This window comes from Hibiscus syriacus, unplaced genomic scaffold, assembly GCF_006381635.1.
Source record: "Hibiscus syriacus cultivar Baekdansim isolate YM2019G1 unplaced genomic scaffold, ASM638163v2 tig00110221_pilon, whole genome shotgun sequence".
NCBI classification, from domain to species: Eukaryota; Viridiplantae; Streptophyta; class Magnoliopsida; order Malvales; family Malvaceae; genus Hibiscus; species Hibiscus syriacus.
This window is the reverse complement of record NW_024062635.1, coordinates 3,463,641-3,490,335: the sequence shown is the minus strand read 5'-3', so window position 1 is coordinate 3,490,335 and position 26,695 is coordinate 3,463,641. Positions and strand designations below refer to the sequence as shown.

Below are 26,695 nucleotides of genomic sequence, written 5' to 3'. Positions count from 1 at the left end.
AGTAATCTTATTCCCAAAAGTAATCTTACATTTCGTAAACCAAACGCACTCTAAAAATAATCTTACATTTCGCAAAACAAACACCCCAAACAAAAAATCAAAGGACTAAAATGTAAAGGTCCCCTATTTACCAAAATATGCAAAACTTAGATTAGAGGTGGCAAAGGGTCATGTTTTTGACAACCTGACCTAATCCAATACATATCCTCTACCCGAACCCAATTCGACCAAAAAATTATATATCTTCTATCTAACCCTATCCGAAAATTATATCTTCCACCCGACTCTGACCTGACTCAAATTTTTAGAGTATAAATCCGACTCAATTCGACTCGACCTGGTATAAAAATAAGGAAACAATAAGCGGTGGTGGAAATGAAATTAGGTTTAAATGAGCATTAAAGAAATGTCAAATGGTTCGAGCATAAGTATTTGAGCCTTCATTGTTGAATTGTTAAGAGAATTTCAAACTAATACGATCTTGTTATGAAACTATATAAATGTATAACAGAATATAAGAGTAAATAGTATATTTTATTACTCATATATAAAGAGCTTGCATGTGCATCCTTTTATAGGATCTAAAATCATAAGTTACTATAGCCAATTTAAACTTAAGCGTTGTAGTACATTAACTATGAGAGGTTAGAAAATATTAAATGAAATGAACATACATTATCATAAGTGATATTTATAACACTCCCCCTTGGATGTTCATTACTAGAAAAAGAGTACGACACATATTTTCTCCCCCTCATGAACACATCATGAAAGATCTCTTAAGCGGCGTAATCCAATATTGAAAATTAATTTTTCAAATGTACTAATAGGAAACACCTTAGTAAATAGATCTATCAAATTTTCAATTGAACAAATCTGTTAGACATTAATGTCCCCATTCTTTTGTAAACCATGAATGAAAAAGAACTTTGGTGAGATGTGTTTTGTTCTATCACCTTTTATGTATCATTCTTTGACTTAGTTAATGTTGGTTGTATTATATTCATATAAGATTATCGGAGTTATTCTTTCGGAGCATAAACCACATTCTTCTAGAATATGATTAATTACAGACCTTAGCCACATACATTCGCAGCTAGCTTCATGGATAGCCAAAACTTCAACATGATTAGAGGAAGTGGCAGTAATTGACTGTTTCGTAGAGAGCCAAGAATTTGTAGTACCACCATATGTAAATACATAACCAGTTTGTGATTACACATTATAAGATCAGATAAGTACCATGCATCTGCAAAACCAACCAATTCTGTTTTGGATAAAATAGGGGAAAAACAATCATTTTTCTTTCGCACCTTAAAGATAATGAAATATCTACTTCACACCATTCTAATGTCTTCGGGTTGGACATTAGCTAAATCTTTCTAATAAATTGAAAACAAATGATATATCAAGTCGTGTATAACTAGAAATATATATAAATGTACCAATAACACTTAAATATGATACTTCTAGACAAATAAGATTTTCATCTTTATCCGGAGAATGAAAAATATATTTATTTACATCCAACGATCAAACAACCATTGGGGTGCTCAACGGATGTGCGCTATGCATGTAGAATTTCTTTAGGATTTTTTCTATGTAAGTTGATTGATATACAAGAATTCCATCCCCTAGGTGTTCAATATGTAATCCAAGACAAAATCTTGTCTTTCCAAGGATTTTCATTTCAAATTTTATTTAAGTATTCCATTTCTATTGAGATCTCTTTAAGAGTTCCAATGATATTTAAATCATCAATGTACACAGCAATAATCAAATCCAATGTTGAAGCTCTTAATAAAAATGCATGGGAAAATCAGACTGTTCTTATAACCTTCGACTAATAAGTACTTGCTAAGGTGATTATACCACATGTGCCCAAATTGTTTTAATCTATAAAGAGATTTATTTAATTTGATTATATAATGTTCCTGAGAATCAGAATTAGTTGCTTCTGGCAAACTAAATCCTTCTGGAAGTTTCATGTAACTGTTATTATTAAGAGGCTCACATAAATAGGTTGTAACATCCATTAGGAAAAAAGCAAGTCCTTCATTTATTGTCGGGCAAATAAAAAATATAAAAGAAGTTACATCCATAATTAGGGATTTTTTTTCTTCATAATCGATTATGGGTCTTTGTGAAAATCCTTGTGTAACCAAACAAGCTTTATATATCATAATTTCTCCTTTTTCATTTCTCTTTCTCACAAAAATCAATTTATATCCCACGAGTTTTACACTATTTAGTGTACAGACCACAAGTATGAATACTTCTCTCTTTGTAAGAGATTTTAGTTTCGCCTAAATCGCCTCTTTCCATTTTGGCCAATCATTTATTTGTTTACATTGTTCCATTGATACATGTTCATGATCTAAATTATCATTCAAAATCTCTAGTGCTATATTACATGCAAATATATCATCGACGTCAATTGATTTTGGTTCCACTTATTAATAGACGTGACATAATTTGTTGAGATATCTTTATTATTAGGTACCTGAGTTATGTCAAAATTGTCTTCTAGAGATCTTTTAATATCTTCTAAATTTTTTTTCATATTCTTCTATCAGCCTATCATTAGATATAACTCCTTTTCTTTTTTCGAGGATTCTTTTCCTTATAACATAATGGTTTACCACGCTTCAAGCGTGCCAACGACTCATTAACAACTAGAGTTTGTCCCTTCAGGACATCAATTTTAATTGGAGCGTTCATTGCTGGTATATGTAGGTATATGTGATTTAATCACTCCTTTAGGATTGTAAAAGCATCTGGCAGTTGATATGCTAAAATTTTGTAAATGAATTATCTTTTTAGCTTTCAGTTCACATTGTTGGGTACGTGGATAAAAATGAGATAATTATAATTCATTCCAACTTAGTTTCCTTTCCAAATGATTATTTTCTCCCCCTAATGTTGGGAAAACTAACTCATTAAAATGGCAGTCAGCAAACCTAGTTGTATATAAATTCCCCATAAAAGGATCAAGATATTTGATTATTGAAGCGGATTCAAATCCAACATATATTCCCAATCTCCTTTGAAGACCCATCTTTTTGCATTATGGTGGAGTAATATGAATATATACTGCACTCCCAAAAATTCTAAGATGAAAAATATTTCGTTCTTGACCAAAAACCATTTGTAATAGGGAGAATTTATGATAACTTATTGCCATGATGTGAATTAATGATATTGCGTATAAAATAGCATGACCCCAAACAAAAATTGGAAGTTTTGATTTCATTAGCAACAGTCTTGAAATTAATTGAAGGCGCTTAATAAATGACTCTACAAGACTATTATGTCCATAAACATGAGCTACATGATTTTCAACACTTATTCCAATTGGCATACAATAATCATTGAATGCTTGAGAAGTAAATTCACCAGTATTATCAAGACAAAATGTCTTTATAGAAAAATCAAGAAAATGTTCTCGTAGTTTAATTAACTAAACAAGTAAGCTCACAAACGCTAGTTTGCGGGTTGATAACAAGGAAACATGTGACCATCTAGTCGATGCATCAATTAAAACCATAAAATATCTAAATGGTCCATAAGGAGGGTGTTTGGGTCCACGTATATCACCTTGTATCTGTTCTAAAAAGTTAATAGATTCATTATCTATCTTAGTTAGTAATGGTAGAATAATTCATTTTCCTTGAGAACAAGCTTTACTTGAAAAAGCATTACTTTGAAGAATCTAATGGTTTTTTAATGAATGACCACGTGAATTTTCAATAGTTTTTTGCATCATAATTGAACCGGGATGGCCTAACATTAGCATGTGTTTCAATTGTACTAATTCTAGTGTAGTACAATCCAGAAGAGAGTGTCGACAAGTTTTCAAAAATTATTTTATTACTTTGAGTTATATTCGTAATATGAAAATATTCAACATCTCATTCATTTATAGTCTTAATATGATATCCATTCTGACGAATATATTTAAAACTTAATAAATTTCTTTGAGACTTCGGAAAGTATAACACATTGTTAATTTGAAATTTAGTTCCATTTGGTAATAATATATTTGCTCTTCTAGAGCCTTCTATGATTTTAGTACTTCCAGATATAGTACTAACATTAGCTTGTTGCATTGTTAAATGAGAAAAAATATTCCTTATGCTTAAGTATAGTATGAGTAGTTACATTGTCTGCTAAGCATAAATCTTCACAATTTATCGTATATTGTATTTGAGAAATAATCATATTCTTCAAAGGAAAAAACATATCATAAAAATATTCAAAACATATAAGTATTTTGAAAGTTTAAAATATAACGAATATGGTGTTTAAAAAGTAAATTAACATAAACATTATTCTTTTAAATAATAAATTGAAATTTCAATTATTCCCTTCAGGGGGTGGTGAAGAAATCAGCTACATCCAAGTGAGTTTGACCAACAATGCCATAATCAGAAACATTCTAGTGTGCTTGACCATCTATGTCGTATTCATTTTTATCATTTCCACAAACAAATTTTTTTTATATTTTCTTTCCTTTATCTTTTACTGATTGTTAATAAAGGTCCACAAGATATTTTGGCTTACGACAAGTATGAGACCAATGGTTTGTACCACCGCACCGATAGCATAAAGATTATGCTTTCTTAATCTGATTATTGTCATTCTTATTATCTTATAATTCCACTTCCTATGGTTCTAAGATTTCTTAAAATGACCACTTCATCCACGTCCTCGACCATGTTAATGACATCGACCACGTCCATAAGCACGACCACGATTGTTGGTGATGCCTTTATTTTTTTTCCACTATAAGACGTTGCATTCACTTCAGGGAATGGACTGGCTCCAGTAGAACGAGACACATGATTTTTCATTAACAATTCATTATTTTACTCGGCCCCAAGAAGACAAGATATCAACACAGAATATTTCTTAAAACCTTTTTCACGATATTGTGTATGTAGAACAATATTATTTGTGTGAAAAGTGAATTATGTTTTTCTAACATATCCTCATCGGTGATACTCTAACCACATAATTTCAATTGTGAAGTAATTTGAAACATGGTTGAGTTATATTCGCTTACTGATTTGAAATCTTGTAATCTCAAATGCACTAATCATATTAAGCTTTAGGAAGTATAACAATTTTCTGGTGGCCATAGCTTTCCTTTAGATTATTTTAAAGAACAAGGGGATCTTTAACAATCAAATATTCATATTTTAGTCCTTCATGGAAGTGACGACGAAGAAATATCATGGCTTTAACCTTATTTTGAGCAGATTCTTTATTCTCTTCTTTAATAGTGTCACCTAGACCATTTGCATCTAGGTATATTTCAGAGTTTAAAATCCATGACAAATAGTTCTTTATGGAAATGTCTAGAGCCACGAATTCTAAGTTCGCAAGATTTGTCATTGATATACTAACATAAAACAAATAAATTAATTAAAATAAATGATCAATATTATTGATAACTATTTATTAATATAAACTTTAATACAATAAAAAGTTAATAACATAACCGTAGATAAATATAATAAATATTCAACAATGTGAACATTAAAGAAAACAAGTTAAACGACGTGAAATGTTTAAATTTTATTTATTATTTAAAAATTATTCAATGGCTTAATGATTTTAAGAAAATAAAACAATAAAAACTCTTTAAATTTAGCATTGAATTGTAGAAACTTTTAGAATTAAAAACGACATGATTCTTTCATTCAATGACATGAACTTTTAAGAAAAAAATTAATGAAAGATATATAATTTACCTCTGATTAGATAGAGACGATACTTGATTTTTTTTTTTTGTAAAAAATATTTCTTAACAAAATCATGTTGATAACGTGTTATAAAACTATATAAATGTATAACACAATATAAGAGTGAATAGTATCTTTTATTACTCATATATAAAGAGCTTGCACATGCAACCTTTTATAGGCTCTAAAATCATAAGTTACTATAGCCAATTTAAACTTAATCATTATTGTACAGTAACTTTGAGAGGTTAAAAATATTAAATGAAATGAACATCCATTGTCATAAACGATATTTATAACATATCTTATAATTACCACACATTAATAGAAAATTGTAACTCGAGCAAAGAAAATAAGAGGAGAACTAAAGACTTTCCAGGCCATTACCCACCAATTTATTAGCCCAATAAGCCTTATGAGGTTGAAGCAAACTCAACCCAATGACTTAACAGGCACTATGAATGGAATAAATAGTTGCAAGCTTTTGTCCATTTTCCAGATTCTGTAGTAGACAATTCCATTTCGATCAAAACACTTCACCGCGAAGGAAGAACCACATTCTGTCTGAAGTTGACTACATTTGCTATACCCGTAAATCAGGAATAAAGATATAGCCACGTTCATGGTGAACAAATGGAAATCTTCGGACAATAATAACCCACGCTCATGGCGAATAAATGAACATTAGCACAAGGTCTCTATCTACAGTAATTATATGACCTCAACCAAATTAAGAAAACATTTGATGGGCTCCGTTTACACGAAGAATCGGGTTAAATATGAAGATCCCTCCGTTCTTGCTGCTCAAACATGCTGTAAGTGAGCTAGCTATATTTTCTTCTAGGGTTTGAGCTTCACTGATCTCTTACTAACAATGTTGATGCAGTTAAAGAAACTGAGATTCAAGCTTTGCATGAGCTTCAGAAAAATAAGCACTTGTCTCGATGATGACAGCTATATAAGCAAGGCAAGTTTTATTTTCTTTAGGAAAAGAAGAAGAAGCATGCAGGTATTATTAATGGAGACTAATTTCTAACATACAGGAAGAGTTTCGGATTGGCTTGTTCAGGAACAGAGACAAGCAAAGCCTACTTGCAAACAGGGTAAACATTATCTTTCACAGCTGGTTCCGTTGTTTCACGAGACAACTGCTGAACTGAAAAATTCCTGGTTTGGTAATAGATGTTCCATTTATTTGATGCCAACAGGGATGGGTTTATAGAATTCGGAGAGTTCGTTCGATCTCTGAGCATCTTTCACCCAGACGCTCCTCGCTTGGAAAAAGTTGCGTGTAAGAAACTTTCTTCCTTTCATGCTTCTGAATGCATGTGCGCATGCAACTGAGACGATACATTTATGTCCGCTTATACCAACAACCATCTAACTTTTTTGAGGAAAATAAATAATTAACCCCTATTTTTAGCACTTAAATCCTTCGACTAATTCTAAAAAAGAAATCTATTTTTTTTTTGTTTTTGTTATCTGACAATTGCGAATGGAGTAAACTGATTAGGAGGGTCGCCCTTGTATCTGCAGTATTCGATCTGGATTAGTCGATCAATACATCAAATAATGGTGGTTATACCAAAAATAAATAAATAAATAATTGAAATAATTATGAAAATATTTTATAATATTTTATAAAATTAATTAATAATAATATTTCATCATACCATTAAATTTTAAGATATTTTTAAAGTTACTTATAAATAAATAAAAATAAAAAAGCAATAATGCATGCAAAATCTTGGATAACACAAATAAAACTAATAAGGGTTAACTACATGGTTAGTCACTTATCTTTTAGTTTTGTACATTTTTTGTCACTGATTTCAAAATTCATAGGATATGGTCACTTACGTTTTTACTTAAACAAGATTTGGTCACTTACATTTTCGAAAGTTAAAGATTTAGTCATTGCAAGTTTAACGGCCGTTAACCATTAAACAAATGATGACCTGGTACGATAATTAAGTTAAATAAAAAACACGACATTTCCAAGCGGATTAAAAAAATGAAGTCAATGTTTAAACCATTTTTTACTCCCTTAAACTAATTAAAGTGGATGACACAGTAATAACCCTCTTATTCTAAAAAAATGCGGGATTTGGGAAAACCTTTTGGGTGCTTCATTTTAAGTTCATTTTCTCGGGGATTCATTTGAGTTCTTTCAGGATTATTCGTGGATTCATTTTCTCTAGGTAAAATCAAAAGTTGTCAGGGATGGGAGAAAGTTATTTGGGTTCAAAAGTTCTTAACTTTAGGGTTTCTTGTGGGTGCTTTATGTTCTTGATGTGATTAGGGTTTATTTTGTGGGTTCGAAGAAATGATTGAAGAGCATCTTCATGAAAAGGGGATAATGCAATAGAGTATGGTAAAAATGTCATTATTTGTACTTTTTGAACTGGTTGTTTGATCATATTTATTGAAGTGGTTGGTTTCTTCAATAATATGGGTTAAGGGTTATGCTTTTGTTTTGTTTTCTTCGATATGAATTATGCTTTTGTTTTCTTCGATTATTTTTAAGGTTTTTGTAGTAGATTATTACTTTGTGGTTTTTTTCTCATATGTGGTCCATATTGTTTTGTAGTTCTTTGTTAATGTTTTTTTACTTTTTTTTTTTGAGAATATGGATTATTTATTGAACTGTTTGCTTTGTCCATACGAGGTTGCTGAGTAATATGCGGTCAATATTGTTTTTCATTGATTATTTAATAAAGTTTTTGTAAGGTATATTCTAATTGGCTTTCTTCTTACATATGATACATATTTTATTTGTTTTGTTTGTATAGTATATTGTATATAAAGTATCACTGTAGTTTGTATGCCATGTTGAATTTTGTTTGTTTGTATGATCTGGTATAGTTTAAAACTAATGTATAAAGTAATAAGTAGGGTCAGAAGATTTTGCATCCAACTAATACAGTAACATGATCTTTGCAGATCCTAATTCAAACTATTTTAGTTGTGTAATTTATTACAGTGGGAATTTTTGTTTTTCACATGTAGTAGAATACATATCTACTTCTATTGCATATTATGATATTCTTGATGCATTGAGCTTCTCCATGTTTGATGTATATGATATGATGGATAAGTTAAAGTTTGTTGGTCCTTTTGAAGTGGATTGACAATTATCAGGTGGTGCTTTAACTAAAGCTTCTCTTAGGCCAATGCGAATGGATTTTAATTGTGTGGAAGTGGTCAACAGTTTGCCTAGTAATAGGTACATTCATATTTATCTGGTTGAAAAAAATGGTGCTTTTGAAAATAGATATAGAGAAAAAGAAGTGCAAGCTGAGGAAGAAGTAAAAGAAGTATAAATCGATGAAGAAGTAGAAGTTGAAGATGTAGTCGAGGAAGAAGTAGAAGTAGAAGATGTAGAATAATTTGAGGTTAGTGATTATTAGAATATGCATTCTAGAATATGCAGTGCATTCTAGAACATGCACCGCTTGTGTGCATTGAGTGTAGTGTGAGTTGTTATTGTTATTTTGGATTCTGTTATGAATGTTGCTGTAGGAAGTTAAGAGATTGAGTAAACTTGAAGTCATAGATGCTATATAAGGTGGTTATGATGTAGTTGCATGTTAAGCATAATAAAATATCAAAATTTATTAATTGAATCTTAATTTCTCAACATGGTATCATTCGTCGATGATCCTGTGGCCATCTCTCTTTCGTTTTGTTGGTCTTTGCAATCAATTGGCCTCGCTATTCTTCTTTCTCATAATTGAAAATCTATGGCACCGAATTGTTCAAACCACATTGAAGTTCCACCAACTGTTTCTACTTCTGAAGAAGATGAGGAGACTATCTCCAAGGACGAAGACGTTGAATCCTCATCTGAGGAAGAAGAAGATGATAATGAACCTAAAACTCAGATCCAAAAAGCCTTTATCTTCTCTCGTTAAGGCTTGTTCATCAAAATAGCCTGATGAGACGGAGCTGGATGCCAAGGAAGCGAAACTACCCAAGAAGAAAGTCGTGGAAGAAGGGAATAACATCGTGACTCCTACTGTTGAGGAGGTTGAAAAAACTGGTGAAGATGCGAAGAAGCTGATTTTCCAACAGTTATTCAGTGAAGACGACGAGATTGCTCTGTTGAAAGCCCATGAACAGAATGTTTTCGAGCTGTCGAAAAAGATATGGAGGCAAGATGGAGGAGATTGTAAATCGCCAAACTGGAGTTGTTCATTAAGTGAAGTGAATTGGTCAAGGAGCATGCCAAGTTGTTGCTGGGTGACATGGGTCAAACCGAGAAATCACATGAAATGTTCAGCAAAGTTCACCCCCTCTCTCAACCTCAAACTATTAAATAAATCATTATCTCTCTCTGATTTGAGATCTCTATCTTCTACAGTCTCTTATTCATCAATGGCGACTCAAGGCTAAGTCATTACTTGCAAAGCGGCGGTGGCTTATGAACCAAACAAGTCACTGGTAATTGAGAATGTCCAGATGGCTCCACCGCAGGCTAGTGAGGTTCAGATCAAGATTCTCTTCACTATACTCTGCCACACTGATGCATACACTTGGAGCGGAAAGGATCCTGAGGTTCTATTCCCATGCATTCTTGGATATGAGGCTACTGGGATAGTAGAAAGTGTGGGTGAAGGTGTAACTGAAGTCCAACCAGGTGATCATGTCATCTCTTGTTACCATGTAACATCCTCAATATCGGGTTAGTGATTTAAGTGTAAGATTTTTAAATTCAATGACTAAATTAAATAAATTGAAAAGTGAATGAATTAATTGAAAGATGTTGATATAGGATGAATTAATAAATGAATGAGAAGTAAAAGGGTAAATAGGTCATTGAACAAGTGGATGAATAAAATATTAAATGGGGTTATATTATAAACCCACGTGGGGCTTATGTAGGAAACAAATGTTTCCAGATTTCTCTCATTTTTTCTTCATTCTTTCTTCATCTTCGTCTTCTCCCAAACGTGAAGCACCCAAGCTCAAGGTAAGAATATGAATCTTGGTTGTTTCTTTGATTTTTGGTTTAGTAATGAAAGTTTGGATGTTATATAAGCTAAAGGAAAGCTTATATGACATTAAAACAACAAGATAAATGTTTTAGAGATGGATTTGAAGAATGAATTTTTAGATGAAATTTTGATATGGATGAGTTTTTGAAGTTTGAATAAGATTTTTGACTTGTCAAGAGGTTAATTAAGGAATATGGAGTGTTAGAATTAGATTTAAAACATGTGGAAAATTTGGTATGATTCTTAGCTTTAAGAATTTGAATGAAGTATTGGAGATAATAAGGTGTGTGAATGATAGAAGTTAGTTAAAATGGTTGTAGTTGAATTTAGTGGTATGAAAGGAGTTTTGTATGAGGAAATTCAGTGATGAGTTGATGAATTTTTGGGTGAAAATTTCCAGAACATAATAGGGGAACCGATACCCCCACAGTAGGGAACCGATTCCCCCTAAAGGAAAAATGAAATATTAATTCCTTAAATTTGTTTAAGCTATTAGAGGTTAATTGCAAGGTTTAGGCTTTTGATAATTGTCTTGGAAATTATGTTTATGTAGATATAAAACGTAATCTTGTTCCAGAACAATCGAAGAGTTAGGATTGAATCAACGAAAGAAAGGCCAAGGTGAGTGCATATTATAAGTATAGTACAATGGAATAAGATTTGTGATAAGTCTAATTCCTATGTTGATTTTTATAGTACAATAGTTATGAACATGCATACATGATAATTATTATAATACATGCATCAAGTATATATGTTCATATGATTTGATAAATGATATATGTGAATAGATTCAAATGCACATGTGATATGATAAGTAATATGAGCTATGTGATCACAAGAGAAATGACATAAGCACATGAACATATGAAACATAAGAATAATGCCCATAGTATACGATATGAGAACTATAGGTATAGCATGCCAAGAGTTGAGGGTTTCATATGTCCTTCGGGACAACTCATAGGTCTTTCGGGACATATTCACAGGTCTTTCGGGACAAATTTCATATGCCACTCAGTGGGACTTATACTAGCTGTGGTGACAGCAATAGTGCACAACCTCAATGTACTCAAATACCTTGAGTTCTCAGTAATGTACATGGGCTTATAAAATGTTCATATTCATCATAATTACATATGACATGATTGAATGGATAAATTGCACATTCATATTCATAAGGAATGCATAATTATTATATTTATATGCCTCACTAAGTCTATGACTTAGCGTGTAAGTGATTTACACATAGGTACATAAAAACAAGAAGATCGATCTTAAGAGCAGCAAGGCAGCATATCATCATTTGAAGACCAGATCAGAAGAACCTTACAAAGTATGTATGTTTATGTAATATATATGTTGGCATGTTAATAGAGTTATTTAGTACAAATGCTCTGATCGACTTTTCTAATGTTTTGAACGTATTTATGTAAATGTAAATGTATAGTAATGAACGGTTAAATTTTTACGAGTTTTATGTACGTTTTACGGAAGTATTGTAGAAATACTGTAGCTGGGGAATCGGTTCCCTATTTATAAGCGGGAAAATTTAGCATTTTGGTATTGTAGCATGGTACTGTTCATTGTCCAAATCTTCGACCAATTTCAACCCAAAGTGCAGGTTTTATTATTTGCTCAAGAAGAAGGAAAAGAGTATGGGGAATATTGGAATATGCATTCTAGAATATACAGTGCATTTTAGAATATACACCGCTAATGTGTGCATTGAGTGTGGTGTGAGTTGTTATGGTTGTTTTGGATTCTGTTATGAATGTTGCTATAGGAGGTTAAGAGATTGAGTAAGCTTAAAGTCATAGATGCTATATAAGTTGGTTACGATGTAGTTCCATGTTAAGCATAATAAAATATTAGATTTTATTCATTGAATCTGAATTTCTCAACAAGGTATCATTCGCCGATGATCATGCGACCATCTCTCTTCCATTTTGTTGGTTTTCGCAATCAATTAACCTCGCTATTCTTCTTTCTCAGAATTGAAAATCGATGGCACCGAATTATTCAAACCACATTAGAGTTCCACCAACCTCTTCTACTTCTGAAGAAGATGAGGAGACTACCTCCAAGGACGAAGACGTTGAATCCTCATCTGAGGGAAAAAAAGATGATAATGAACCTCAAACCCCAAAACTCAAATCCAACAAACCCTTGTCTTCTCTCGTTAAGGCTTGTTCATCAAAATAGCCTGATAAGACGGAGTTGGATGCTAACGAAGCGAAACAACCCAAGAAGAAAGTCGTGGAAGAATGGAATAACACCGTAACTCTTGTTATTGAGGAGGTTGAAAAAACTGGTGAAGATGCGAAGAAGCTGATTTTCCAGTAGTTATTCAGTGAAGACGATGAGATTGCTCTGTTGAAAGCCCATGAACAGAATGTTTTCGAGCTGTCGAAAAAGATATGGAGGCAAGATGGAGGAGATTGTAAATCGCCAAAATGGAGTTGTTCATTGAGCGAAGTGAATTGGTCAAGGAGCATGCCAAGTTGTTGCTGGGCTACATGGGTCAAACCGAGAAAGCACATGAAATGTTCAACAAAGTCAGCCCCCTCTCTCAACCTTAAACTATTAAATAAATCATTATCTCTCTCTGATTTGAGATCTCTATCTTCTACAGTCTCTTATTCATCAATGACGACTCAAGGCCAAGTCATTACTTGCAAAGCGGCGGTGGCTTATGAACCAAACAAGTCACTGGTAATTGAGAATGTCCAGGTGGCTTTGTCGCAGGCTGTTGAGGTTCAGATCAAGATTCTCTTCACTACACTCTGCCACACTGATGCATACACTTGGAGCGGAAATGATCCTGAGGTTCTATTCCCATGAATTCTTGGAGATGAGGCTACTGGGATAGTAGAAAGTATGGGTGAAAGTGTAACTGAAGTCCAACCAGGTGATCATGTCATCTCTTGTTACCACGCGGAGTGTAGAGAATGCAAGTTCTGCAAATCAAGAAAAACAAACCTATGTGGCAAAGTTAGGACTCCCACTGGAGCTGGTGTCATGATGAATGATCACCAGATCTACTTCTTAGTAAATAGGAAACCAATCTTCCACTTCATGGGGACCTCAACGTTTAGCTAGTACATGGTTGTGTATGATGTTAGTGTTGCAAAGATTGATCTACAAGCTCCTTTGGACAAAGTATGCCTTCTTGGTTGTGGTGTTCTAACTGGGCTTGGAGCAGTTTGGAATACAACCAAAGTTGAACCAAGGGCTATTGTTGCTATTTTTGGCCTTGGGACTGTTAGTCTTGCGGTTGCAGAAGGTGTAAAATCAGTTGGTGCTTAATAGAGTTATTTAGTACAAATGCTCTGATCGACTTTTCTAATGTTTTGAACGTATTTATGTAAATGTAAATGTATAGTAATGAACGGTTAAATTTTTACGAGTTTTATGTACGTTTTACGGAAGTATTGTAGAAATACTGTAGCTGGGGAATCGGTTCCCTATTTATAAGCGGGAAAATTTAGCATTTTGGTATTGTAGCATGGTACTGTTCATTGTCCAAATCTTCGACCAATTTCAACCCAAAGTGCAGGTTTTATTATTTGCTCAAGAAGAAGGAAAAGAGTATGGGGAATATTGGAATATGCATTCTAGAATATACAGTGCATTTTAGAATATACACCGCTAATGTGTGCATTGAGTGTGGTGTGAGTTGTTATGGTTGTTTTGGATTCTGTTATGAATGTTGCTATAGGAGGTTAAGAGATTGAGTAAGCTTAAAGTCATAGATGCTATATAAGTTGGTTACGATGTAGTTCCATGTTAAGCATAATAAAATATTAGATTTTATTCATTGAATCTGAATTTCTCAACAAGGTATCATTCGCCGATGATCATGCGACCATCTCTCTTCCATTTTGTTGGTCTTCGCAATCAATTAACCTCGCTATTCTTCTTTCTCAGAATTGAAAATCGATGGCACCGAATTATTCAAACCACATTAGAGTTCCACCAACCTCTTCTACTTCTGAAGAAGATGAGGAGACTACCTCCAAGGACGAAGACGTTGAATCCTCATCTGAGGGAAAAAAAGATGATAATGAACCTCAAACCCCAAAACTCAAATCCAACAAACCCTTGTCTTCTCTCGTTAAGGCTTGTTCATCAAAATAGCCTGATAAGACGGAGTTGGATGCTAAGGAAGCGAAACAACCAAGAAGAAAGTCGTGGAAGAATGGAATAACACCGTAACTCTTGTTATTGAGGAGGTTGAAAAAACTGGTGAAGATGCGAAGAAGCTGATTTTCCAGTAGTTATTCAGTGAAGACGATGAGATTGCTCTGTTGAAAGCCCATGAACAGAATGTTTTCGAGCTGTCGAAAAAGATATGGAGGCAAGATGGAGGAGATTGTAAATCGCCAAAATGGAGTTGTTCATTGAGCGAAGTGAATTGGTCAAGGAGCATGCCAAGTTGTTGCTGGGCTACATGGGTCAAACCGAGAAAGCACATGAAATGTTCAACAAAGTCAGCCCCCTCTCTCAACCTCAAACTATTAAATAAATCATTATCTCTCTCTGATTTGAGATCTCTATCTTCTACAGTCTCTTATTCATCAATGACGACTCAAGGCCAAGTCATTACTTGCAAAGCGGCGGTGGCTTATGAACCAAACAAGTCACTGGTAATTGAGAATGTCCAGGTGGCTTTGTCGCAGGCTGTTGAGGTTCAGATCAAGATTCTCTTCACTACACTCTGCCACACTGATGCATACACTTGGAGCGGAAATGATCCTGAGGTTCTATTCCATGAATTCTTGGAGATGAGGCTACTGGGATAGTAGAAAGTATGGGTGAAAGTGTAACTGAAGTCCAACCAGGTGATCATGTCATCTCTTGTTACCACGCGGAGTGTAGAGAATGCAAGTTCTGCAAATCAAGAAAAACAACCTATGTGGCAAAGTTAGGACTCCCACTGGAGCTGGTGTCATGATGAATGATCACCAGATCTACTTCTTAGTAAATAGGAAACCAATCTTCCACTTCATGGGGACCTCAACGTTTAGCTAGTACATGGTTGTGTATGATGTTAGTGTTGCAAAGATTGATCTACAAGCTCCTTTGGACAAAGTATGCCTTCTTGGTTGTGGTGTTCTAACTGGGCTTGGAGCAGTTTGGAATACAACCAAAGTTGAACCAAGGGCTATTGTTGCTATTTTTGGCCTTGGGACTGTTAGTCTTGCGGTTGCAGAAGGTGTAAAATCAGTTGGTGCTTAATAGAGTTATTTAGTACAAATGCTCTGATCGACTTTTCTAATGTTTTGAACGTATTTATGTAAATGTAAATGTATAGTAATGAACGGTTAAATTTTTACGAGTTTTATGTACGTTTTACGGAAGTATTGTAGAAATACTGTAGCTGGGGAATCGGTTCCCTATTTATAAGCGGGAAAATTTAGCATTTTGGTATTGTAGCATGGTACTGTTCATTGTCCAAATCTTCGACCAATTTCAACCCAAAGTGCAGGTTTTATTATTTGCTCAAGAAGAAGGAAAAGAGTATGGGGAATATTGGAATATGCATTCTAGAATATACAGTGCATTTTAGAATATACACCGCTAATGTGTGCATTGAGTGTGGTGTGAGTTGTTATGGTTGTTTTGGATTCTGTTATGAATGTTGCTATAGGAGGTTAAGAGATTGAGTAAGCTTAAAGTCATAGATGCTATATAAGTTGGTTACGATGTAGTTCCATGTTAAGCATAATAAAATATTAGATTTTATTCATTGAATCTGAATTTCTCAACAAGGTATCATTCGCCGATGATCATGCGACCATCTCTCTTCCATTTTGTTGGTCTTCGCAATCAATTAACCTCGCTATTCTTCTTTCTCAGAATTGAAAATCGATGGCACCGAATTATTCAAACCACATTAGAGTTCCACCAACCTCTTCTACTTCTGAAGAAGATGAGGAGACTACCTCCAAGGACGAAGACGTTGAATCCTCATCTGAGGGAAAAAAAGATGATAATGAACCTCAAACCCCAAAACTCAAATCCAACAAACCCTTGTCTTCTCTCGTTAAGGCTTGTTCATCAAAATAGCCTGATAAGACGGAGTTGGATGCTAAGGAAGCGAAACAACCCAAGAAGAAAGTCGTGGAAGAATGGAATAACACCGTAACTCTTGTTATTGAGGAGGTTGAAAAAACTGGTGAAGATGCGAAGAAGCTGATTTTCCAGTAGTTATTCAGTGAAGACGATGAGATTGCTCTGTTGAAAGCCCATGAACAGAATGTTTTCGAGCTGTCGAAAAAGATATGGAGGCAAGATGGAGGAGATTGTAAATCGCCAAAATGGAGTTGTTCATTGAGCGAAGTGAATTGGTCAAGGAGCATGCCAAGTTGTTGCTGGGCTACATGGGTCAAACCGAGAAAGCACATGAAATGTTCAACAAAGTCAGCCCCCTCTCTCAACCTCAAACTATTAAATAAATCATTATCTCTCTCTGATTTGAGATCTCTATCTTCTACAGTCTCTTATTCATCAATGACGACTCAAGGCCAAGTCATTACTTGCAAAGCGGCGGTGGCTTATGAACCAAACAAGTCACTGGTAATTGAGAATGTCCAGGTGGCTTTGTCGCAGGCTGTTGAGGTTCAGATCAAGATTCTCTTCACTACACTCTGCCACACTGATGCATACACTTGGAGCGGAAATGATCCTGAGGTTCTATTCCCATGAATTCTTGGAGATGAGGCTACTGGGATAGTAGAAAGTATGGGTGAAAGTGTAACTGAAGTCCAACCAGGTGATCATGTCATCTCTTGTTACCACGCGGAGTGTAGAGAATGCAAGTTCTGCAAATCAAGAAAAACAAACCTATGTGGCAAAGTTAGGACTCCCACTGGAGCTGGTGTCATGATGAATGATCACCAGATCTACTTCTTAGTAAATAGGAAACCAATCTTCCACTTCATGGGGACCTCAACGTTTAGCTAGTACATGGTTGTGTATGATGTTAGTGTTGCAAAGATTGATCTACAAGCTCCTTTGGACAAAGTATGCCTTCTTGGTTGTGGTGTTCTAACTGGGCTTGGAGCAGTTTGGAATACAACCAAAGTTGAACCAAGGGCTATTGTTGCTATTTTTGGCCTTGGGACTGTTAGTCTTGCGGTTGCAGAAGGTGTAAAATCAGTTGGTGCTTAATATGAACGAGTAAGCTCTAAAAAAATTGATTAAATTAGAACGGAATGAAGCATTGCACTTTCGATTCAAGTTGAACAGAAGGAGGCATCACACTTTCGATTCAAGTCGAACAGAAGAAAGCATCGCACTTTCGATTCAACTAGAACGGATGATTTACTAAATCATTGTCCAAATCTTCGACCAATTTCGACCCAAAGTGCATGTTTTCTTATTTGCTCAAGAAGAAGGAAAATAGTATGGAGAATATTGGAATATGCATTCTAGAATATGCAGTGTATTCTAGAACATGCACTGCTAATGTGTGCATTAAGTGTGGTGTGAGTTGTTATGGTTGTTTTGGATTCTGTTATGAATGTTGCTATAGGAAGTTAAGAGATTGAGTAAGCTTGAAGTCATAGCTGCTATATAAGCTGGTTATGATGTAGTGTCATGTTAAGCATAATAAAATATCAAAGTTTATTCATTGAATCTTAATTTCTCAATAGTGATGATGAATTAGGGTTTGATGAAAGAGATATAGAGTACGAGAATATAAGAATGAGTATTCAATGACAAATGAATGATTGTGTACCTGATGATGTGAGCATGAATCCTGAGCCAAAATTAGATGTTGAGAAATTTGATGAACTTCGTACTAATCTTGAGTCTGACTTAGATGGTCCTAGGTTCTACGAGTTTAATAAGGAAATTGACATAGCCAACCCTAAATTTAGTAAGGGTTTAATCTTTCCTAATATGATTGTCATCAATGAAGCTATTAGATAATATGGAAGCGTCAATAGGGTTCCAATAAAGCTTGATGGCAAAAGGCTTCAGGCAATTTGTAGTCTCAATTGTCCGTAGAAATTATGGCAAGCCCCAATAAACCCTAAAGGAAGTACGAACCAAACTTGGCAAATAAAAACTTTTGTTGACTCTCATAATTGTTCAAATGTCATGAAAAATAGGAATATCACAACTTCTTGGATGACCAAGTATTACATAAGAAAATTTATGGTCAATCTTAACTATGTTGTAAGATCACTGAAAAGGGATATCATGGAAAAGTTGTTTCAAATGTATCACTTACAACTTTTGGAAGGGCTAAGATTGAGGCAATTGGTATAATTGAAGGCAACCACAAAGCACAATACAGAAGGATTTATGATTACTTGCATGAGTTGAGAACTAAAAATCCCGGAACAACTATAATTTGTCATATAGATTGTAGATTATTCGAAAGATTGTAGATTATTCGAAAGATTGTATGTTTGTCTACAAGCTTGCAAAGATGGTTTCAAAGCATTCTATTTTGAAGAGTTATTTTCATGGGTATTTGCTAGCAGTAGTGTGTATTGATGCAAATGATCAAATATATCATATAGCATACACTGCAGTGGAGAATGAAAACTCTGGATCTTGGTTTTGGTTTTTGTACATACTCAAAAATGAATTGGAGATTGATGACTCATATAACATTTGTTTTATGTTTGACAAACAAAAGGTAACCCTATTCCACTTCCATCGCTTAACATGTCATTTATTATGATTTTATTTACTAACTTTGCTTTTTGTTTGTAATGTAGGGACTTGTCGAAGTAATTCAAGAAATCTTTTCTAATTTAGAGACAAGAAAATGCGTGAGACACATGTATAGCAATTTTAAGACAATTTATAAAGGGAAAGCTCTTAAGGATGTTGTATGGAAGGTCGCTCGAGCTACATATTTGCGAGAGTATGAAGATACAATGACTCAATTAAAAGCTTTGTATGTTTATGCATATAATTAGGTTAAGGAGAAAGACACAACCTAATGGTCCATATCACACTTTTCAACTAGGACCCAACCTATATTTAATAATGTAGTTATTTTTTTTGTTTATTCAATTAGTAACTAACATGATTTTATTTACTTTGAATTCAATTTTGGAGACTAGAGATAAGCCTATTTTAACTATAATAGAGATCATTCGAACAAAACTTATGAAAAAAAAAGGAAGCTGAAAAGTTCCCGAAGCCTCTGTGTGGTAAAATCCAAAAAAAAAGATTGACAACATAATTGAAAAAAAATCCAAGTATGATTTTGTTTAAACTATTGGTAACCTACAGCTTCTGTTTACTTGGATGGTAACCTACTGCGTGAAGTATTAGGAAATGTAACATACTGCTTCGATGGAAATGTAATTTTGAATTACTTTTATTTTTTGATTGTTCTGTATTTTGTTCAGATGTTGGCCCTCACATGTTGGTGGACTCATATATCAAGTTCAAGCTGGTCCTGGTCACCAGCATACTATGGACCTTAGTCAGCATTCATGTTCATGTAGAAAATGGGACCTGACTGGTATCCCTTGTGTCCATGCAACATCTGTCTTTCCACATAATAATGAAAGACCGAAAAATTATGTTAACGAGTACTACAAAAAGAGTACCCAAGTTGTTATATACTCTAACATGATTAATCTCGTGAAATGTATCACCTCTAATTCAATCTAATTATTCATTTTTTTAATTTGTGTTGTTTTTTCACTTTATTTTATATTTTCTACTTTGATTTTTAAATAGGTCCTCTTCAATGGAAAACAATAAATGCCATGGAACCAATATTGCCACCTACTTTAAGGAGGCCACCGGGAAGGCTGAAAAAAAGATGAGAAAATAAACTGATGAAGTTGTTAATCCCAAATTGAGTAGGAGAGGGTACCATGGAAATTTCACCAAATGTGGTGAGCAAGGGCACAATCGAAGGACTTGTCGAGGAGAAGTTGGTGCAAACCAACCTATTAGAAGACCCATGGTTAGAAGCCACCAACATTATCAACCTCCATTTGGCCACCATCAACCTTCATCATCTACTCAACATCAACCTCAAAGGCAAACAATACCTCCAATGAGACATTTTCTTCCTCTATCGACTACTATTAGATGGATGATGCCAAATGTGACTCCTCCACCAACAATCAACTTGGTTCAACACAAATGTCTGTAACCCTTCACATGCAACTCAAGAAGCACAAGCTTCTACTAGGGATTGAAGTTGCACAAAACTTATTTTGTGAATGACCTCAATATATGAATATTTTTTTGTGAACCAAAATGATTCTGTCTGTAATGTCCTTTGCATAGGCATTACCTTTTGTGATTAAACTTTAACAAATTTGATCAGATTTTAACATTACTAAGCTCATTATTTTGTAGTTGATTATATGATTTATCAGCTTGAAACTTGACATATGAGATATATATTTCAGGTTTAGTGCAATACAGATTTTAAGTTATTATTTTATAACTCATTTGTTGGTTTATCCATTGCTTTATTTTATAATTCATTATTTTGTAGTTTTAATGCAATACAAAATTTAGATTAAACTTTGAGGGTTGCCTAATTTTCATTGCCTTATTTTCCAAATTTGAAATCAAGTTAATACAAACTAATTGAAATTTTGGGTCTGGAAATATTTTTTATCCGAAAAACTTAAAAATTTCATTTCACATTTGATAAAGAGATGCATTAGAAGTCATTGTTCCTTGAATCATACCTTGAACCCTAAATCAGGCAATATCCTCACCACCATCACACAAAATCAAAGAACATGCCTTAAACCCTAAATCAAGTAATATCTCCACCATCATACAAAAAGTACCATAAAAAATCTTTCAAACATTAGACACATTATTTCATAACCCACACAACAATCAAGCACAAAACCAGTAAACATAACCAACAAATTCGTTCAAACATTCTTTCCCTCTCGCTTTTCTTCAGTTTCTTCAAGAGTCCTACAATAATCACTCTTGAACTAGATGTGATAGGAGCATCATACCAAGCGAAAAATCAACAATAAACCTAGCTCCCATTCCCATACTTGTTACACCCATAGAACCTCCTACCTGGGTTCTCATCAATCGAAGCAGTGATGATTTTAGCTCGTACTTCACAATGACACATGAGCACGACATTGCTTGCTTCCATCTTCTTCTTCTTCGTCTTTCTTCCTCACCGTGTCTTCTTCTTATTAGGGATTTTGAGGCTGCTAGGGATTTGGGATTTGGAAAAAAGAATGATAGAAAAATCTTTGTTTTAGGGGTGCTAGGGATTTGAAGAAAAGTAAAAAAGTATTTCAATTCCACGTTTATATCATTTTATTATTTTATTAAAAAATTTAATCTAACTCAGAAAACTAGTGCCAATTCAGAAAAATGTTATTGGTCTAACGGCTCCAAACCTGTGATGACTAAATCTTGTTTAAATAAAAAACGTAAGTGACCATATACTATGAATTTTGAAATCAATGTCTAAAAGTGTACAAAACTAAAAGATAAGTGACTAACCATGTAGTTAACTTAATTAATAATTAAATTTATAAAAACAATCAATATTTTTTTATTAATAAGGGGTAAGTATAAGATATTATACATTCATAGATTATTTTTAACCATTTGACATTAAATACTAATAAACTTAATATTTTTTGTGCTCAAACACGGGATCTCAAAGAATAACAAGTTTTTTACTACCGAGTTCGTTTGGTTAATAATTAAATAAAAAAAAGAAAGAAAATATTTAAAAGGATAATTTTTCATATAACAAAATTTACTATTAGCGCAATATTATTATTCACCAACTCTTTTTTCTTTCTTTTAATTATAGCTGAGCGTTCGAAATAAATAAATATTTATTTGTTCTCCATATTAAGATTCCGATCCTTTTCCTGCCTTAGTTCATCTCTCTCTCTTTTTCTTTTTTCTTTCTTTAAATTTTATTAAGTTTTAAAATTAGTATTACCTTTTGAAATTTTATTGTTTTCATATTTTAATTTTTTTCTAATATTTTAACATAATTTGAACTTTGAAATATTTAATTAAGTACTATTTATCAAATTTAAATATGTTGTAGTCTTTTAATACTTATAATTTTTAGTTCTATTATAATTATTTCAAATTTATAGTTTGTAAAATATATATGTAATTTTCTTCTTCTTTTTTATAATTCTTAGGTATTTTCAAATTTCTCGTATAGGTACTTTCTTTTTAACACTTGTATTTATATTTTAATGGTATTTGCCTTTGTATGGACTCGGTTGTAATGGGAATCTCTTTCGGTGCATGTACACCAAATCCTTACACACCATGCCACCGTCTCATCCGCTTTGCTGGCTCAAGGCAAAACGCCGTTTGTAGACACGTTTTTTTTTGTTGCGTTTAAAAGTACTTTTAGTTAAAAAAAAGTGTTTTAACCGTAAAATCAATATTAAACATATAAAAATTAAAAAAAATGTAAAATGGTGGTTTCAAAGATGAAATTTCTAACTTTTTTTTTATTTATTTTTGACTCCATATTTAGAATTAAATTTATATTTTTACTCTTATTAATGCATGTACTTGATTCATTTGTCATGAAAAAAACTTCGAAACTCATTTTTCTTTATTAATTATGTATTTACATTTTATTTCTTAATTTAATACTAAAATCTTTTAAAAATAATTTATTGTTTAATAATTTATTTTAGTTACATAAAAATAAATAAAAATTACGGTTTATATATTAAAATATTAATAGTGAATTATTATAAAGTATATTTTTATTATAATTATATTTTTTTATTTTTTTATTTTTATTATAGTTTAATTTGATCTATTTATATATAATAATATTTTTAAAATTTATTTATAATATATATCTTATTATTTTTTTGAATGGTTAAAATGATAAATATATCATTTAAATTATTTTATTTTAAATTTTAAATGAAAGATTATTGTTAAATTAAAATAATTAAAATATTATTTTAAATTAAAATATTAAAATAATTGATAATATTTTTAATAAAATATTTCATATATAAAAATATTATTAATGAATTATCTTAAAATATTTTTTATATTTTATTATAGATTAAGCTGATATATTTTATATATCATAGTATTAATAACTAATAAGTGTAAATATAACTTAAATGTTATATTCTTAATTGCAGTATAATGTCTAAAATTGACATTTTTTAAGAATAAACTTTTAACATTAATGTCAAACAGTTAAATTTTAAATTATACTTCTAAAAAATATTTTTATAACAGTTTTAAAAGATTTAAAGTTGCTTTTCAAAATCAATACCAAACTATCCCTTTGAACTCCATGACAAACTCAACAACTCTTCAATTATTTATAATTATAATATGATTTAAGACTTGTCTTTCCTACTTTAATCTAATTTGTTCCATAGTATCATTTCCCTCACTCAAAAATCATTGATGCAATTGTATAATAATAGTTTGATAATGTACAAATATATATATAATATACCATATTATTTTAATTTTAAACATTCCAGTCGATTAGAACTCATCGAATGGCTTCAATGGTGAAAAGAAATGTTGTATTTTTAAAAGATTCAACTTCGAACAGTTGTGTTTAAAGATGTGTATTGTCAATAACTAAGAAAGAGTATGAACAAATACTAACTTATAATCATTTCATACTATTCAAAATATTATACAAACAAAATTTTTAATCTAATTTAGTGGTTAAACACCAGACACTTTGTAAAAGGGTTATAGGCAATAACAAACGAATCCATGTTATCATTAGTTTTTAAACATCCGCTTATAAAAAATCGATAATTCTATTAAAAATAATTTAGTGATTAAAATAGAAAATTGATAAATTGATGACCAATTATATAAATTTTATAGTAAAATAATAAAGTTCATAAATTTATTATAACAATAACAATTCGAACCGAATGTAAAAGTTAAAATGTAATATGACAGATACAATTTTTTTTCCAATTTATAACAACAACAATAATAGCTAAAATGTTATAGAATTTGATTGTTTGATTTTTATTATTATTTTTTTTGTTTTGGATTAAATAAAATAAATTATAAATAATTATAAATACACGATTTTTTTGAAATCTTATCATAGGATATGTTCTAATATAAAAAGGGCAAACTACATAGTTGGTCACATTTGTTTCAGTTTTTATAAACATATGATCATTCCACTCAAAAAACATAATTCATAATCACTTTCGTTTCATTTTAATTAAAATGTTGTCATTTTTGTTTCTTTTTAATTAAGATGTGGCCATGTACCCTAAACAACCATTAAAGGTTTAGTGATTTGATGACATGACATGTTAATAAAATATTTTCATTTTCATTTTAGCCTTTGAATTTAGATAAAATTTAATTATGGACTTTTTTTTATACATCTAAAGCAATTTACAGACAAATTTTCAATTTACCACTTTTAATATGCTTTTATTCTTAATCCCCCTTACACCGCACACCCCATCTGCTGCTCCTCCTCCAACTATGACAGTCGCGGAAGTCAGTTTAACAATTCTTTAATTTTTGTTTGACGGCGGCTTTGCCATAGCCGGAGGATGAGGAGATGGGGTGAGCGGTGTAAGGGGAGCATATTAAAAAATGGTAAATTGCAAAGCTTGTCCTGAAACTGCTTTAGATTTACGGGAAAAAAAATCCATAATTAAACTTTATTTAATGTTCAAGGGTTAAAACAAAAATTAAACCATTTTATTAACGTGTCACATTATAAAATCGTCAAACTTTTAATGACTGTTTAGGATAAGTTACCACATCGTAATTAAAACGAAACGAAAGTGAATACGAATTAAGTTTTTTGAATTGAATGATGATACATTTACAAAACTGAAATCTGTAGCTTACCTATAAAAAAGAGATAATGAGATTATATCATCAAATTTTATTTTTATTTATAATATCACGATATTGAATTAAATGACATTTTTAACCAAATAAGATGATGTAATCTTTTAATTGCGAATAAATATGTATCACGTAAGATCGAGCTTTTGTCATCCCAACAATGTTATATGTTGAAAACTAATACTTGAGAAATATTCTCTATTTCATATCTCAAAAATACAATACAACTTCTGAAATTGAAAAAAAAAATAACACCTAACTAAATACAAACTGAAAATAGTTACAAAATAACTTCTATTCTACGACTGCTAACACTCCCACTCAAGTTGGTGGGTGAAAATGTTTTTTACCTCTAACTTGGACATTAGATAACTATGTTGTTGAGAGCTCAAAGCCTTTGTAAAAATATCAGTTAGCTGATTTGTTGTAGAAACATGTTATGTGCAGATGAGTCTTTCCTCAATCTTTTCTCTAACAAAATGACAGTCTATCTCGATATGTTTAGTTCATTTGTGATAGACAGGATTCGCTGCTATTTGCAAGGCTGCTTTATTCACACAATGTAGCTTGACTGGTTGCTTTCTCTCAAAACCAAGTTCAGCTAACAATCCATTCAACCAAACTAATTCTGTAGTAGCTACCTCCATACTTTTATACTCTGCTTCAACAGATGACCTTGCCACAGTTTGCTGTTTTATTTATTTCCACGAGATCAAAGAGTTTCCCAATTTGATACAAAAACTTGAAACTGATCTTCTTGTAGCAGGGCAAGAAGCCCAATCCAAGTCGCCCAGGTGAATAAAGAATAATCACGATTCTGCTATTTTTTCGGTGAATAAAGAATAATCATATTTGCTTTGTTTGTAACCCGCACTTATCAAAGCTTCTGTCAATTTTAAGTTCCACTGCCTAGATGCTTGTCTCAAATCATAAAAAGACTTTTGCAATCGACACACTTTATGCTCCCCCTGACTGCAAAAACCTTCTGGTAATTCCATATAAACTTCTTCGACTAAATCACCTTGCAAGAAAGCATTATAGACATCGAGGTGCAGCAAGGGCCAATTAAACATAGACGCCAAAGCAAGAACCGAACGAAAG

General features: G+C 32.4%; 3 pseudogenes; all 3 read left to right on the top strand.

The window, feature by feature from the left end:
• Nucleotides 1–10,057: 10,057 nt before the first annotated feature.
• LOC120114257 lies at nt 10,058–14,053 on the top strand (annotated as a pseudogene).
• Nucleotides 14,054–15,257: 1,204 nt separating this feature from the next.
• Nucleotides 15,258–15,985, top strand: LOC120114264 (annotated as a pseudogene).
• Nucleotides 15,986–17,190: 1,205 nt separating this feature from the next.
• LOC120114265 lies at nt 17,191–17,920 on the top strand (annotated as a pseudogene).
• The last annotated feature ends 8,775 nt before the right edge of the window (nt 17,921–26,695 follow it).